General features: G+C 38.7%; 1 pseudogene; it reads left to right on the top strand.

The window, feature by feature from the left end:
* Positions 1 to 13,761, top strand: part of LOC112913304 (small ribosomal subunit protein uS2-like) — a 34,292-nt pseudogene extending 20,531 nt beyond the window's left edge.
* The last annotated feature ends 702 nt before the right edge of the window (positions 13,762 to 14,463 follow it).

Here is a 14,463-nt window from a genome sequence, read left to right as displayed (position 1 = left end):
TTCTCTGACTGACTTATTTCACTCAGCATAATACCCTCCAGTTCCATCCACGTCGAAGCAAATGGTAGGTAGTTGTCATTTCTAATGGCTGAGTAATATTCCATTGTATACAAAGACCACATCTTCTTTATCCATTCATCTTTCTTTTTTTTTAAACTTTATTTTTTATTTATTTATTTATTTTAAATCCGGAAGGACTTTCTTTTTTTCTTAATAATAAATTTATTTTTTATTGGTGTTCAATTTGTCAACATACAGAATACACCCAGTGCTCATCAGTCAAGTGCCTCCCTCAGTGCCTGTCACCCATTCACCCGCCCCCCCCGCCCCCGCCTTCCTCCCCTTCCACCACCCCTAGTTCATTTCCCAGAGTTAGGAGTCTTCATGTTCCATCTCCCTTTCTGATATTTTCTACCCATTTCTTCTCCCTTCCCTTCTATTCCCTTTCACTATTTTTTATATTCCTCAAATGAGTGAGACCATATAATGTTTGTCCTTCTCCGATTGACTTATCTCACTCAGTATAATACCCTCCAGTTCCATCCACGTCGAAGCAAATGGTGGGTATTTGTCGTTTCTAATGGCTGAGTAATATTCCATTGTATACATAGACCACATCTTCTTTATCCATTCATCTTTCGATGGACACCGAAGCTCCTTCCACAGTTTGGCTATTGTGGACATTGCTGCTAGAAACATCGGGGTGCAGGTGTCCCGGCGTTTCATTGCATCTGTATCTTTGGGATAAATCCCCAGCAGTGCAATTGCTGGGTCGTAGGGCAGGTCTATTTTTAACTCTTTGAGGAACCTCCACACAGTTTTCCAGAGTAGCTGCACCAGTTCACATTCCCACCAACAGTGCAAGAGGTTCCCCTTTCTCCACATCCTCTCCAACATTTGTTGTATCCTGTCTTGTTAATTTTCACCATTCTCACTTGTGTGAGGTGGTATCTCATTGTGGTTTTGATTTGTATTTCCCTAATGGCAAGTGATGCAGAGCATTTTCTCATGGGCTTGTTGGCCATGTCTATGTCTTCCTCTGTGAGATTTCTCTTCATGTCTTTTGCCCATTTCATGATTGGATTGTTTGTTTCTTTGTTGTTGAGTTTAATAAGTTCTTTTTTTTTTTTTTTTTTTTTATTTATGATAGTCACAGAGAGAGAGAGAGAGAGAGGCAGAGACACAGGCAGAGGGAGAAGCAGGCTCCAGGCACTGGGAGGCCGACGTGGGATTCGATCCGGGGTCTCCAGGATCGAGCCCTGGGCCAAAGGCAGGCGCCAAACCGCTGCGCCACCCAGGGATCCCGAGTTTAATAAGTTCTTTATAGATCTTGGAAACTAGCCCTTTATCTGATACATCATTTGCAAATATCTTCTCCCATTCTGTAGGTTGTCTTTTAGTTTTGTTGACTGGTTCTTTGCTGTGCAGAAGCTTCTTATCTTGATGAAGTCCCAATAGTTCATTTTTGCTTTTGTTTCTCTTGCCTTCATGGATGTATCTTGCAAGAAGTTACTGTGGCCAAGTTCAAAAAGGGTGTTGCCTGTGTTCTCCTCTAGGATTTTGATGGATTCTTGTCTCACATTTAGATCTTTCATCCATTTTGAATTTATCTTTGTGTATGGTGCATGAGAGTGGTCTAGTTTCATTCTTCTGCATGTGGATGTCCAATTTTCCCAGCACCATTTATTGAAGAGACTGTCTTTTTTCCAGTGGATAGTCTTCCCTCCTTTGTCGAATAGTAGTTGACCATAAAGTTGAGGGTCCACTTCTGGATTCTCTATTCTGTTCCATTGATCTATGTGTCTGTTTTTGTGCCAGTACCACACTGTCTTGATGACTACAGCTTTGTAGTACAACCTGAAATCTGGCATTGTGATGCCCCCAGATATGGTTTTCTTTTTTAATATTCCCCTGGCTATTCAGGGTCTTTTCTGATTCCACACAAATCTTAAAATAATTTGTTCCAACTCTCTGAAGAAAGTCCATGGTATTTTGATAGGGATTGCATTAAATGTGTAAATTGCCCTGAGTAACATTGACATTTTCACAATATTAATTCTTCCAATCCATGAGCATGGAATATTTTTCCATCTCTTTGGAAAACTGTGTGGAGGTTCCTCAAAGAGTTAAAAATAGATCTGCCCTACGACCCAGCAATTGCACTGCTGGGGATTTACCCCAAAGATACAGATGCAATGAAACGCCGGGACACCTGCACCCCGATGTTTCTAGCAGCAATGTCCACAATAGCCAAACTGTGGAAGGAGCTTCGGTGTCCATCGAAAGATAAATGGATAAAGAAGATGTGGTTTATGTATACAATGGAATATTACTCAGCCATTAGAAACAACAAATACCCACCATTTGCTTCGACATGGATGGAACTGGAGGGTATTATGCTGAGTGAAATAAGTCAATCGGAGAAGGACAAACATTATATGGTCTTATTCATTTGGGGAATATAAAAAATAGTGAAAGGGAATAAAGGGGAAAGGAGAAAAATGAGTGGGAAATATCAGAAAGGGAGACAGAACATGAAAGACTCCTAACTCTGGGAAATGAACTAGGGGTGATGGAAGGGGAGGTGGGCAGGGGGTGGGGGTGACTGGGTTGCGGTGCTGAGGTGGGCACTTGACGGGATGAGCACTGGGTGTATTCTGTATGTTGACAAATTGAACACCAATAAAAAATAAATTTATTTTAAAAATCATATTCAAATTAAAGATCTCATCACTGTTTGAAATTAGGCAAGGGTGAAGAATTCAACTATCTTGTATTCTGGACATTCTTCTTGCCACTAGATATGTTTTCTTAGTTATACCTCTTAGAACAGTGCTTAAAAATTCCAGCCCAAACTTCTGAAGTAAAAAGTGATGTCCATTTTCAATATAGCTTAAGATGTTATTTACTGGCACCAATGTGCATTGTTTTCTCCTTTACATAGACCAAGAGTCTTTGTGAAAGGCATGGGCACAAAGCCCTTTCATCTTTTACAATTGATCTTTTTGATAATTTGTTCATAAGGAAATAGAATTTCCCATTGTAGAGTTATTTCCATGGTTACCTATTGATTTCCTATAGGAAACATCCTGTTTACACGGCCATCATGTCTTTATTGTGGAGAGTAAATCACCTTCTGAGTTTTCACTTTATCTGCAACCTGAGGCATGTAAAAATGAGCTCTGCAAAATTACCAGAACAAGATAAATAAATGATTCATGTGAGTTGGTTTTGCATGAATAAGTGATTAATCCTTTCTTTCAACCTTGTTAGGAGAAAATGCAGAATTAATGTCATTCTATGCAAATAGAAGCCCACTTTACTGAATTCTGACCTAATTATAGGTATTTGTGAGGCAAAGTATATGTGAAATTTCTTGCAATTAAAAATAATAATAATACTGCTACTGAAAATCAGACACCAAACTTTCTTTATAAGTCTTAACTGGAGATACACCTAGATGATATTATACTTTACCCTGAAGATTCTTTCACAACATCCCATATTTTAGCGTGCCAAAGGTAAATGATCTTAATGGCCAAAACAGGCCTTACCATTGATTACCCAATAGGCAAGCCCAGAATTCGTGTCACAACCTTACCAGTCTGAACTGACTATACTCTTAGAAACAAAACACCCAGGATACTAATGTGTTAGTGTACTGAAAAATGAGCAAACCACCCATTAAATCAGTTGAACACTCAAGAACCCAAAACAACATTAACAAAATAGAATTCCCTTAAGTCAGGGGCAGAAAATTACAATTCCACTGTGGAGATATGTACCTCACTGTCTGCTAGAGGCTTAGGTCTCCACCTCCTATAGTATTTCACCTGTATGACAGGACTTTGAACATAAACTAGGACCAAATAATTCTATACAATTCACAAAATAAGAAACTTGAAGAAAGAGGCCAGCTTGGACTGGAAGGTGGTCAAAAAAGACTTCTTGTATAGGAAGTGGAAGTGTATTTTGAGTGCCCCTGAAGAAGTAGTGAGATCTGGATAGATACAAGTGAAAATCACAGCAGCTAATGTTTAGTAAGTGTTTACTATAGGCTGGGTACTCCAACAAATCCTTTACACTCACTATTTTATGTCTTCTGTACAACTATACAATGAGGTGAGTAAGCTCTTATATCTGAGAAAGCTGAGGTTAAACACCTAGTATTACAGAACTGGTGGCAATAATTTCATTGTAGACTGTCTCCTGAGTCTACAGTTGTAACTGTATCATTCCAGGCAGAGAGAAATAAGCAACACAGTGGAAGGGATGCAAATCATATAACAAGAGGGTAGCGGAGGGTAAATCAAACAAGAGATGAGTGGTATAGGTAGTGAGGAAGGGCTCTGAAAACTGCATGACGATGGATTATAGAGGTCTCTGAATGCCATTCTTGGTAGAATAAGACATGTGAGAATGGGACTCCAACTGAGAAGGTGCCAATTAATTCAGGTGGCACTGACTTGCAAGGCAGAGTACATCTTAATCACCAGAACACTAAATTCTCATTATCCAACCTTTTAATTGGCAGCTTGGAAAAGTTAACAAAGAATCAAGATCTGATCATGCTGTTAAGGGAAAAAGGTAAAAAAAAGAAAAAGGGAAAAAAAAAAAAGGAAAGAAACAATGCTCTGATCTCTCCCAGATAACAACTCTGTATTTCAGATGTATGTTTTTCTATCTTCTAGTTGGAGATAAAATGAACAAAAGGAAGGACAGATGGTTCTAAAAGCAGAAGTTAGCTGATGAAAGAAAAAAGCAAGGCTGGGGGAAGAGTGTATAGAGAAGAACATAGAATTAGAGCAAAGAGTTTTGAAATATAAGGTTATCTCCGCTGCTGAGCTAAACACAAAACAACTCTATTTACTACTTTGCAATATTAATTGGCTTTATCAAGTATTAGTGTAGATTGGTGCCTGGGAATAATCATACAGATCTCTCAGCAAAAAGGTTACCTGATAGAACCAGGTCAGCTCTAAGGGCCTGGGGCATGTGCATCATTGCTTCATTGTAAAAATGCAGAACAGAGTCAGAGATTACTCCAACATCTTAAACTGGCACAGGTGGAAAATGAAACCAGAGAAGGTCAAATGAAAGGCTATTGTATTGGGAATCAGGAGAGTGGTTCCTCCTTCTCCTGAGAGAGGATAAATGCATTTTCCCAAGGTGACAAGGTAAGTGATAGGGTGCCCAGATGACCTTTTCTGACCCAGGAGAGCATGCTTTCTTCTATCCACATGAGCTGCAGAATGAGCCAGACCTTTATTCAAATTCTAGCTTTACCAGTTATTAGATGTGTGACCTTAGACAAGTTATTTCCCCCCTTGACATCAAGATAAAAAAGAAAAAAAAAAGTGAGTTCTTTGCTCTCAGAGAACTAAAGTAAATCTGACACAAATAGATAGACTAGGTTGAAAAGGAGGAGCCAATGCCATTTCCTGATTTTTCTGCCCTGCATAAGACTCATTGTTGTAATTATAACTAAGAAGGTAAAATGTACTGCTTCAGCAAGGGACAGGCTCCTTCCTCTTCTCCATAGCTGCCAGGCTGACTCCTGGAGTAGGTATGATTGTTTTGAGGGAAAGGCAGGAAATCAAGACAGTACTTTCAATATAGATAGTATTTATTGATTATTCAGAGCTGTCAACTGTACTTAGAGCTTTATATATGTGATCTCCTTCAGTTCCCCAATAATTCTGTGGATTACTATCTCAGTTGTACAGATGAGAAAACTGAGCTTCAGAAAGATTAAGTGACTTGCCCAAGTCCTACTGGATTTAGCATCTGATTCTAAGCTACTAGCAAACTAGAAAGTTCTTATGTGAATCTCAACAAAGCTGCAGACTTCCCAGTACATTTATCATAACCAAACTCAGGACTTTCCAATACAAATAAGGAGGCCCTGCCAGTCCAAACATACTTCTTAACTCCCAGATATCATTACCATCCCCCATGCAACAGAATTTTTAATGCCAATTCAATAATATTGCTGCATTCCAACAATTTGCAAGGCACTGGGGTGATGTAGCAATTAAAAAGAAATAAGTGAGACCTTTCCTGTCCTCAAAGAAGTTATAGTTTAGCATGAAGTGGACAAGGAAAGAAATAACAGCAGGTTAGGTCACCTTATTCTGAGACATACTTGAGCTGTACAGATGCACAAAGGATGGAGGAAGGAAAGGGACAGTTAGGGAGACATTGAGAGAAGACAGGGAAGAAAGAAAGAAGAAAGAAGAAAGAAAGAAAAGAAAGAAAGAAAGAAAGAAAGAAAGAAAGAAAGAAAGAAAGAAAGAAAGAAAGAGAGAGAAAGAAAGAGAGAAAGAAAGAAAGAAAGAAAGAAAGAAAGAAAGAAAGAAAGAAAGAAGAAAGAAAGGAAGAAAGAAAAGAAAGAAAGAAAGAAAAGAAAGGAAGAAGGAAACAATGGGCAGCCCAGGTGGCTCAGTGGTTTAGCGCCGCCTTCAGCCCAAGGCATGAATGATCCTGGAGACCCGGGATGGAGTCCTGCATCAGGTTTCCTGCATGGAGCCTGCTTCTCCCTCTGCCTGTATCTCTGCCTCTCTCTCTCTCTCTCTCTCTCTCTCTCTCTCTCTCTCTCCGTGTGTGTGTGTGTCTCATGAATAAATAAATAAAATCTTTTTTAAAAAGAAGGAAACGAGGTCTTTGAGCACTTACTAGCACACACTGTGCTAGGCTATGCATAGATTTCTCTCTTAATTCTCCCAACATTCCATTATAAGTTATATCACTTCCATTACATCCCTGCTCCAAATCCTGCAGTGGTTTTTCATCACACTCAGAATGACCTGGTCCTTCCTCTGTACCACATGGACCCATTTATCATGCCTTGAACACACCAAGCTCCCTTCAATCTTATAGCCTTTAGTACATGCTGTTCTCTCCATTCAAAATATTCCCCACTCCACTCCAGATAACCAACTGGCCTGCTTCTCTCCCTCTTTTCATTCCAATCTCTCCTCAAATGTCACTTACACAGAGATGCTTTCCCTGACTCCCCTAGTAACCCACCTCCCACCTTTACTCTCTGTCTTCTTACTCTGTTTTATTTTTTAAGGCATTTACCATTACGTAACCTCTATAATTACTTGTTTACTGCCTGTCTCTCAACCCCTCCACTAGAACATGAGTTCCATGAGGGCAGTAATAATCTCCAGACTCTAAACAGTGTCTGGCGCATAGTGAGGGCTCAAAAAAAAAAAGTTAAAATGAGCTAATGAATCTGTGTTTGTGATAAAAAGAAACTGGGGCTCCGAGAGTTGAGTTCCTCAACCAGTTCTCACAGATGGACCTACTGACTTCACGGGACTATTGTGAGGCCCACTCCTGCTTCCCTTACACTTCTAGCCTTCTAATTCTCTCTGCTGCCAGATCTCCACATAGCTGGGTCCTTTCTTTCAGAAAGGTCTTCCGGAGTCCCTCTACCTAAAAGTTGCCCCCCAATCCCAGTCATCTTCTATCATTACTCCATGTTACATTGTTCATAACACTTACACTCTCTAACATAATCTTTTTGTTTGTTTCCTTTTTAAATCACCTTCCCTAGGAGAATGTAAGTACCATGAGACCATATCTTCTTTGTTTGCTGGTCCACTCAGAACAGTGAAAGCACAAATTAGGCAATTAAAATATAACCATTATAGGCATACTTCCTTTTATTATGCTTTGCAGATGCTGCACTTTTTACAAATTGAAGGCTTGTGGCAATCTTGCATCAAGCAAGTAAGTCTATCAGCACTATTTTCCCACCATTTGCTCACATCATGTCTCTGTGTCACATTTTGGTAATTCTTCCCAATATTTCAAACTTTTTCATTATTGCTATATTTGTTATGTTGATCAGTGATCTTTAATGGAGTCTGAAGATATGACTGCATTGTTGCAATCTCATGATAAAACTTTAATGGATGAAGAGTTGCTGCTTCTGGGTGAGCAAAGAAAATGATTTATAGAAATAGAATGTCCTTCTGGTGAAGATGTTGTAAAGACTATTGAAATGACAAAAAGGGATTTAGAATATTACATAAATATAGTTGATAAAGCAGCAGCAGGGTTTGAAAGGACAGACTCAAATTTTGAAAGAAATTCTGTGGATAAATGCTATTGAACAGCATTGCATGCTAACAGAGAAATTGTTCATGAAAGGAAGAGTCAATTGGTGTGGCAAACTTCATTGTTGTCTTATTTTAAGAAATTGGCACAACTGTCTCTGCCTCTCTCTCCCTGTGTCTCTCATGAATAAATAAATAAAATCTTTAAAAAAAGAGAGAGAAATTGGCACAACCACCCCAGCCTTTAGCACCACCATCCTGATCATCAGCAGCCATCAACACTGAAGCAAGACCAGCAAAAAGACTAGGACTCACTCAAAGCTCAGATGATGATTAGCATTTTTAGCAATTAAGAATTTTAAAATTAAAGTGTGTACATTTTTAGACATAATGCTATTGCACACTTAATAGACTACGGTATAGTGCAAACATAATTTTTATATGCACTGGGAAACCAAAAAATTCATTTGACCTGCTTTATTAACAGTATTTGCTTTATTGGGATAGTCTGAAACCAAACTCACAGTATCTCTGAGGTATGCTTATAATCGAAAGAGAGTATGTGTGGAGATCTCTTGGCAACATTCCTGGCCCGTGACAAGTGCTTATTAGCTACTAATTATTTATTTCTTAGGAGTAGAGTTGATGAAATGAATAATTGTAAGACTTTAATACACAAAGATCACAGAAAAAGAAATTCAAAGCAAAAGGAATAGTATTTTTAAAAAAGGGTAGCTTAATTTAGATTATATTCCCAAGGTATTTTTGCCCTATAAGCCTGTGATCTGGGTAAAAATGGTAGAAATTGTCCTCAGTGCAATTACAGGGGTTCTGAGAGATTCTTTCACTCCTTACGGATCAAAAACATTGTGTTTCAATCAAAAGCATGGCTTTGGGTACCTTCCTACATAATTCTACATATTTATAAAGTATGTAAATATTTCAGCTTCAGGAATGGCACCCAATGTGCAGTTTAATTTTGCAACTTTTTACTCCAAGCTTACAAAAGTAGTTACTTTCACCTGTGGCAGTTTGGTGGAATTATAAGTGACTATCGAGGATTGGCAAGAGGCAAAACACCAAACAAAAGCAATAAACCTGGAAATACATAGGACACATGGCCTGAAACATATATAATTTTTTAAAGATTGATTGATTAATTTGAAAGAGTGTGTGCATGCACGAGCTGGGGGTTGGGAACAGGGAAAGTGAGAAAGAGAATCCTCAAGCAGAGTCCCCACGGAGCACCATGCAGAGCTCAATCCAAAGACCCCAAAATCATGATCTGGACTGAAATCAAAAGTCAGACACTTAACCAACTGAGCCACCACTGAGGCACTGCAAAACATATATAGCTTTTAATTAATAATTTAAAACAAGAACTGATTCTTCCAGAAGAAAGAACTGAAAGAAGTGATAAAAATTCAAGTCCTAATATGTAAAAAAAATGAATAAAGTATCCACATGATTTCAAACTTCCCTCACAGCCAACAGAGATTGGAGGGTAACTTCATCATCCCAGAGTAAATCTTTATTTTGGGATTTGGGGGGCACAACTGCTATTGCCATAAAACATAACTGAAAAACTCGTTGGCTCAAAATATATATATATAAATCAAAACCAAAAAACTCTCATAGGCTCCACAACCTCCTGAAAAAAGATGAAGAGCTGAAGGATATTGCAAAGAACAGTGGACTGAGAATAAAAAGATCTGCATTCAAACCTTCACTCTGTAGTACATAAGAACAGAGGGATGGAACAGAAGGGTCAATGTATTGACTATTTACTGCCTATCACTGCTCTCTATACTTATACTGCTTTCTTTCCGAGAGAAGGGTTATGCCCAAGAATTATCCTGGGAAGGCAGGCCTCCCAGGAAAGACGTTAGCTTTCTACAAAGTTGCATGAAAATTCAGCAATGGGCTATTGCTTAAGGCATTAATCCCGGCCAATGATGGCAAGTCTTGGACCCCACTCCCCCAATCATGCCAGCTTCCTCAACCTGAACACTAATGCAGAAAATCCTGCCAATAGTTTGCTAGATAATACAGCTGCAATCACAACTCTTAGACTCCAGTCCACTAATCACTTCAAGGGAGAGACAGATATCCCCAACCATAAACGCTGAGTTAGCAACATACAGCTGGGGCCACTCTTAATGGTGTTATATCCTGGCTGGCCATCAGCAACAACAAGGAAGAGCTGATGCTTTCCTAAATATTCATCCTAAAAGCCCCAAATCCCAAGAATGGGAATCTCTTTGCCAGAATCTGATTTCCATCCATGCCAGATTGCTTTGTGTTGTTCCAGCATCTTATGAACAGGGAGAAAATCACACATCTGCTACTTTATGCCATTCTAAGTTTTCTCCCAGGGCTGGTATGTGTACATTCTGGCTATTTGCCCCAGTTCCCACAATATCTCTACTTATCAAGGGAGGAATAACACTTGATTTCCATTCAAGAGCTTGCTGAAATGGAAAAGGAAGGTTAAAATATATAGTTTTACATATGAATTTATATATGGCTTACTCCATGACTTCTGATGTCTCTCCTCTCTCATTTCACTGAGTCTCTGCAGTAAATACATAAAATAAATAAATAAAATAACATTTTATTTTTGAAATATATTTAAATAAATTACATATTTTAAACATGTTTTAATATATATTTTAAATATGTGTTAGTCATGTATTTATATATACTTACATATTTTAAATATATGTATTATACTTTAAATATATATAGTATACTTCTGTATGATGTATATATGCATTATATATATATAACATATATATATTTGTGTGTTTTATAAATTTTTATATATAAACATATTTAAGTGTTTTTTAAATATATGGTTTATATACTATGTTTCTATTTCTGGGAATTTTGAAGTCTCATGGCAAAGACCTCAGCCATCTCTTCACACAAGGCAGAATGGGTACCTCAAAGCTACAAGGCTCTTAGGGCACCATGTGGACACTGATGTCGGTAGGATGCCTGGGATGCTAAGCAGGGCTGTGTGAGAATGTCTTGTAGTAGTGGCAGTAACCACGGTAGACCAGGCTGCCTCTGAGAGACTCAGAGGATCTTTGCAAATAGTCCATGAATGAGTAACTTCCACTACTCTCCTGAGTGGTCTGCTTCTTCCTCGAGATGTTCCATCCTGCCCAGATTTTTAAGTGATCCAGACCACCCCCTCCATATCTACACATATGCACACTTCCTGCAGTGGATTGTGTCAAATTACATTAGCTTTGTCATAGGTTCACTATTAGGAGAATCTGGAGTAATGCCTATCCTAACACACAAACAAGAGTTCTTCTTTAGCTTCCTAATTAACACTACATTATCCTTTCCTGTCTGTAACCCTGCCCTTAATTCCAGTCTAGCCCAAGATGCTATTGAAGGTGGCTTGGGATGCAGTCCTACATGCTCCTCTCTAATCCAGACATAGCTTGTACTAGGAGAGCTGGAATTCTGAACATAGTCTCTTTCCCATGAAGAGCTAGATTTTTTTCTTTCTCTTTCTTTCTTCTTTCTTTCTTTCTTTCTTTCTTTCTTTCTTTCTTTCTTTCTCTATTTCTCTTTCTTTCTTTCTCTATTTCTCTTTCTTTCTTTCTTCTTTCTTTCTTTCTTTTTCTTTCTTTCTTTCTTTCTTTCTTTCTTTCTTTCTTTCTTTCTTTCTTTTTCTTTCTTTCAGAACTCCTAAGAGATGTCTTTTTCTTTCTTTCTTTCTTTTTCTTTCTTTCTTTCTTTTTCTTTCTTTCGGAACTCCTAAGAGATGTCTTAGGAGTTGTTATGGGTTATTTTCCCACCAAAAAGTCCTAACTCCTAGTACCTCAAAATGTGACCTTATTTGGAAGTAGAGTCTTTACAGAGGTATCTGAAATGAAAAGCATTAGTGTTGTCCCTAACCCAATATGACTGGAGATTTTATTAAAAGAGGAAATTTGGGGCAGCCTGGTGGCCTGGGTGGCTCAGGGGTTTAGCGCCATCTTCAGCCCAGGGCATGATCCTGGAGACCAGGGATCGAGTCCCATGTTGGGCTTCCTGTAAGGAGCCTGCATCTCCCTCTGCCTGCGTCTCTGCCTGTCTCTGTCTCTGTCTCTGTCTCTGTCTCTGTCTCTGTGTGTGTGTGTGTGTTTCTCATGAATAAATAAATAAAATCTTTAAAAAAATAAAAGAGGAAATTTGGACAGAGAAGAAGACAAGTATTGGAGGAAGGAAATGTGAAGAGACTCAGGGATAAAACGGTCATCTGTGAGCCAAGAAGAGGCCCTGGAACAGGGATCCCTCCTCACAGCCCTCAAATGGATTCAATTCTGAGGGTACTTTGATCTTGGACTTGTCTCCAGAACCATGAAACAATATACTTTTGTCACTTAAGTACCAGTCTGTGGGACTTTGTTATAGCAGCCCCAGCAAACTAATACAGGAGGGATCCAGAGTTTCCAAACTTGAAATGTATGTAATTGCATTGGCTTATTCCCAAACTGGCAGTATAGCCCCAAATGATGTCCCTGACCAAGTTAAGTAGTGGATAGAGTCTAATAGTGTGCAGAATGCCTTGATGATGGTTAGGAAGCACTTGCTACATATAGTAAATATCAGCTTTACATTTAGCTAACTTGCAGGCAAATTAAAGATTATATAAGAATAATGTTAATAAGCACTACTGGTTTTTTACAGTGATTTTAAAAAAACTACAGTTTTTTATAGTGCCTTCCACACTACCCAAAGGAAGGTCCATATGGCATTGTTCTGGGTTCCCATTGTCACTTAAAGGGAAGCTTTCACAGTGTCTGAAGCCCTTAATGTCCTGCAAGTGAAGGAAAAAGATGTCCTCAAATTCCTTACAGCAGAAATCCACTTAGGTGATACCAACCTTGACTTCCAAATGAAACAGTCCATCTACAATAGGAAAAGTGATGGTATTTACATCATAAATCTCAAAAGAAACTGGGAGAAGCTTCTACTGGCAGCCATTGTTGCCATTAAAAACCTAGCTGATGTCAGTGTCAAATCATCCAGGAATAGTGGCCAGTAAGCTGTGCTGAAGTGCACCACTGCTACTGGAGCCACCTCTATTGCTGGCCACTTTACTCCCAGAACCTCCACTAGATCCAGGTAGCCTTCTGAGAGCCTAGACTTCTGGTGGTTACTGATCTTAGGGTGGACCAACAGTCTCTCATGGAGGTGCCTTATGTCAACCTGCCTACCATTTCTCTGTGTAACAGAGACACTCCGCTGCACTATGTGGACATTGTCATCCCTTGCAACAACAAGGGAGATCACTCAGTGGGTCTGATGTGGTGGATGCTGGCTCAGGAAGTTCCGCACATGCGTTGCACCATTTCCTACAAACACCCGTGGGAAGTCATGCCTGATCTCAGCTTCCACACAGAACCTGGAAATACTCAAAAGGGAGAGCAGGTTATTACTGAAAGACTGTGACCAAGGAGGAATTTCAGGGTGAATGGACTGCTCCAGTTTCCAAGTTCACTGCTACTCAACCTAAAGCCACAGACTGATATGAAAGGGTGCAGGTGCTCTGTGTGCCACTAAGCAGTTCCCTACCAAAGACTGGAGCACTTAGCCTGCCACTGAAGACTGATCTGCAGCTCCCACTGCTCAGGCCACTGAATGGGTAGAAGCAGACACTGAGTGGTCTCTTAAGCTACTGTTATAAAAACTCAAACAAAACAGAAACAAGGTTGACGGAAAATAAACAGTTTCTAAAAGTTGTAAAAAAAATAGATAACTTAAAGTTCATGGTACATGGGAATGTTTTTAGAGCAAAGTTACAAAACCAAAGAATTAATTTATGGTGTTAACCTATCAGGACACTTATCTGAGTATGAGCTGGGAAAATGTTTTCATTGTCTCTGGAAAGCTGGGGTTTCCACATATTTCCCATTGGTCATTTATCCAATGGTTTCTACATGGCTATATAGATATTTCACATATATAAAAATATCTTACATATAAATTAATTTTTACATATATATTTAAAAATTAGATCATAGTACACCATTTGCATTCTAGTTCTTTTTTCTTAACAATATTTAAGTAACATATGGACAACACATAGACATCTTTTCTTGTTAGTATGTTTCTTCCACTTATAATGGAGTTACATCCTGATGAAGCCATCATATATTGAAAATATAATTTGAAAGTGCACTTAGTGCACTTCATTTACTAAACAGCATAAGTTAGCCTAGCCTACTTTAAACATGCTCAGAACAGTTACATTAGCTTATGGTTGGGCAAAATCATCTAACACAAAGCTTATTTTATAATATAGCTTTGAACGTCTGTCTTTGAATGTGTAATTTATTGCATACTATACTGAAAGTGAAAAACAAAGTGGTTATAAATGTATTGGTTG

The sequence above is a fragment of the Vulpes vulpes genome, chromosome 9, assembly GCF_048418805.1.
Source record: "Vulpes vulpes isolate BD-2025 chromosome 9, VulVul3, whole genome shotgun sequence".
Classification (NCBI taxonomy): Eukaryota; Metazoa; Chordata; class Mammalia; order Carnivora; family Canidae; genus Vulpes; species Vulpes vulpes.
This window is presented reverse-complemented; position numbering and strand designations above follow the sequence as displayed.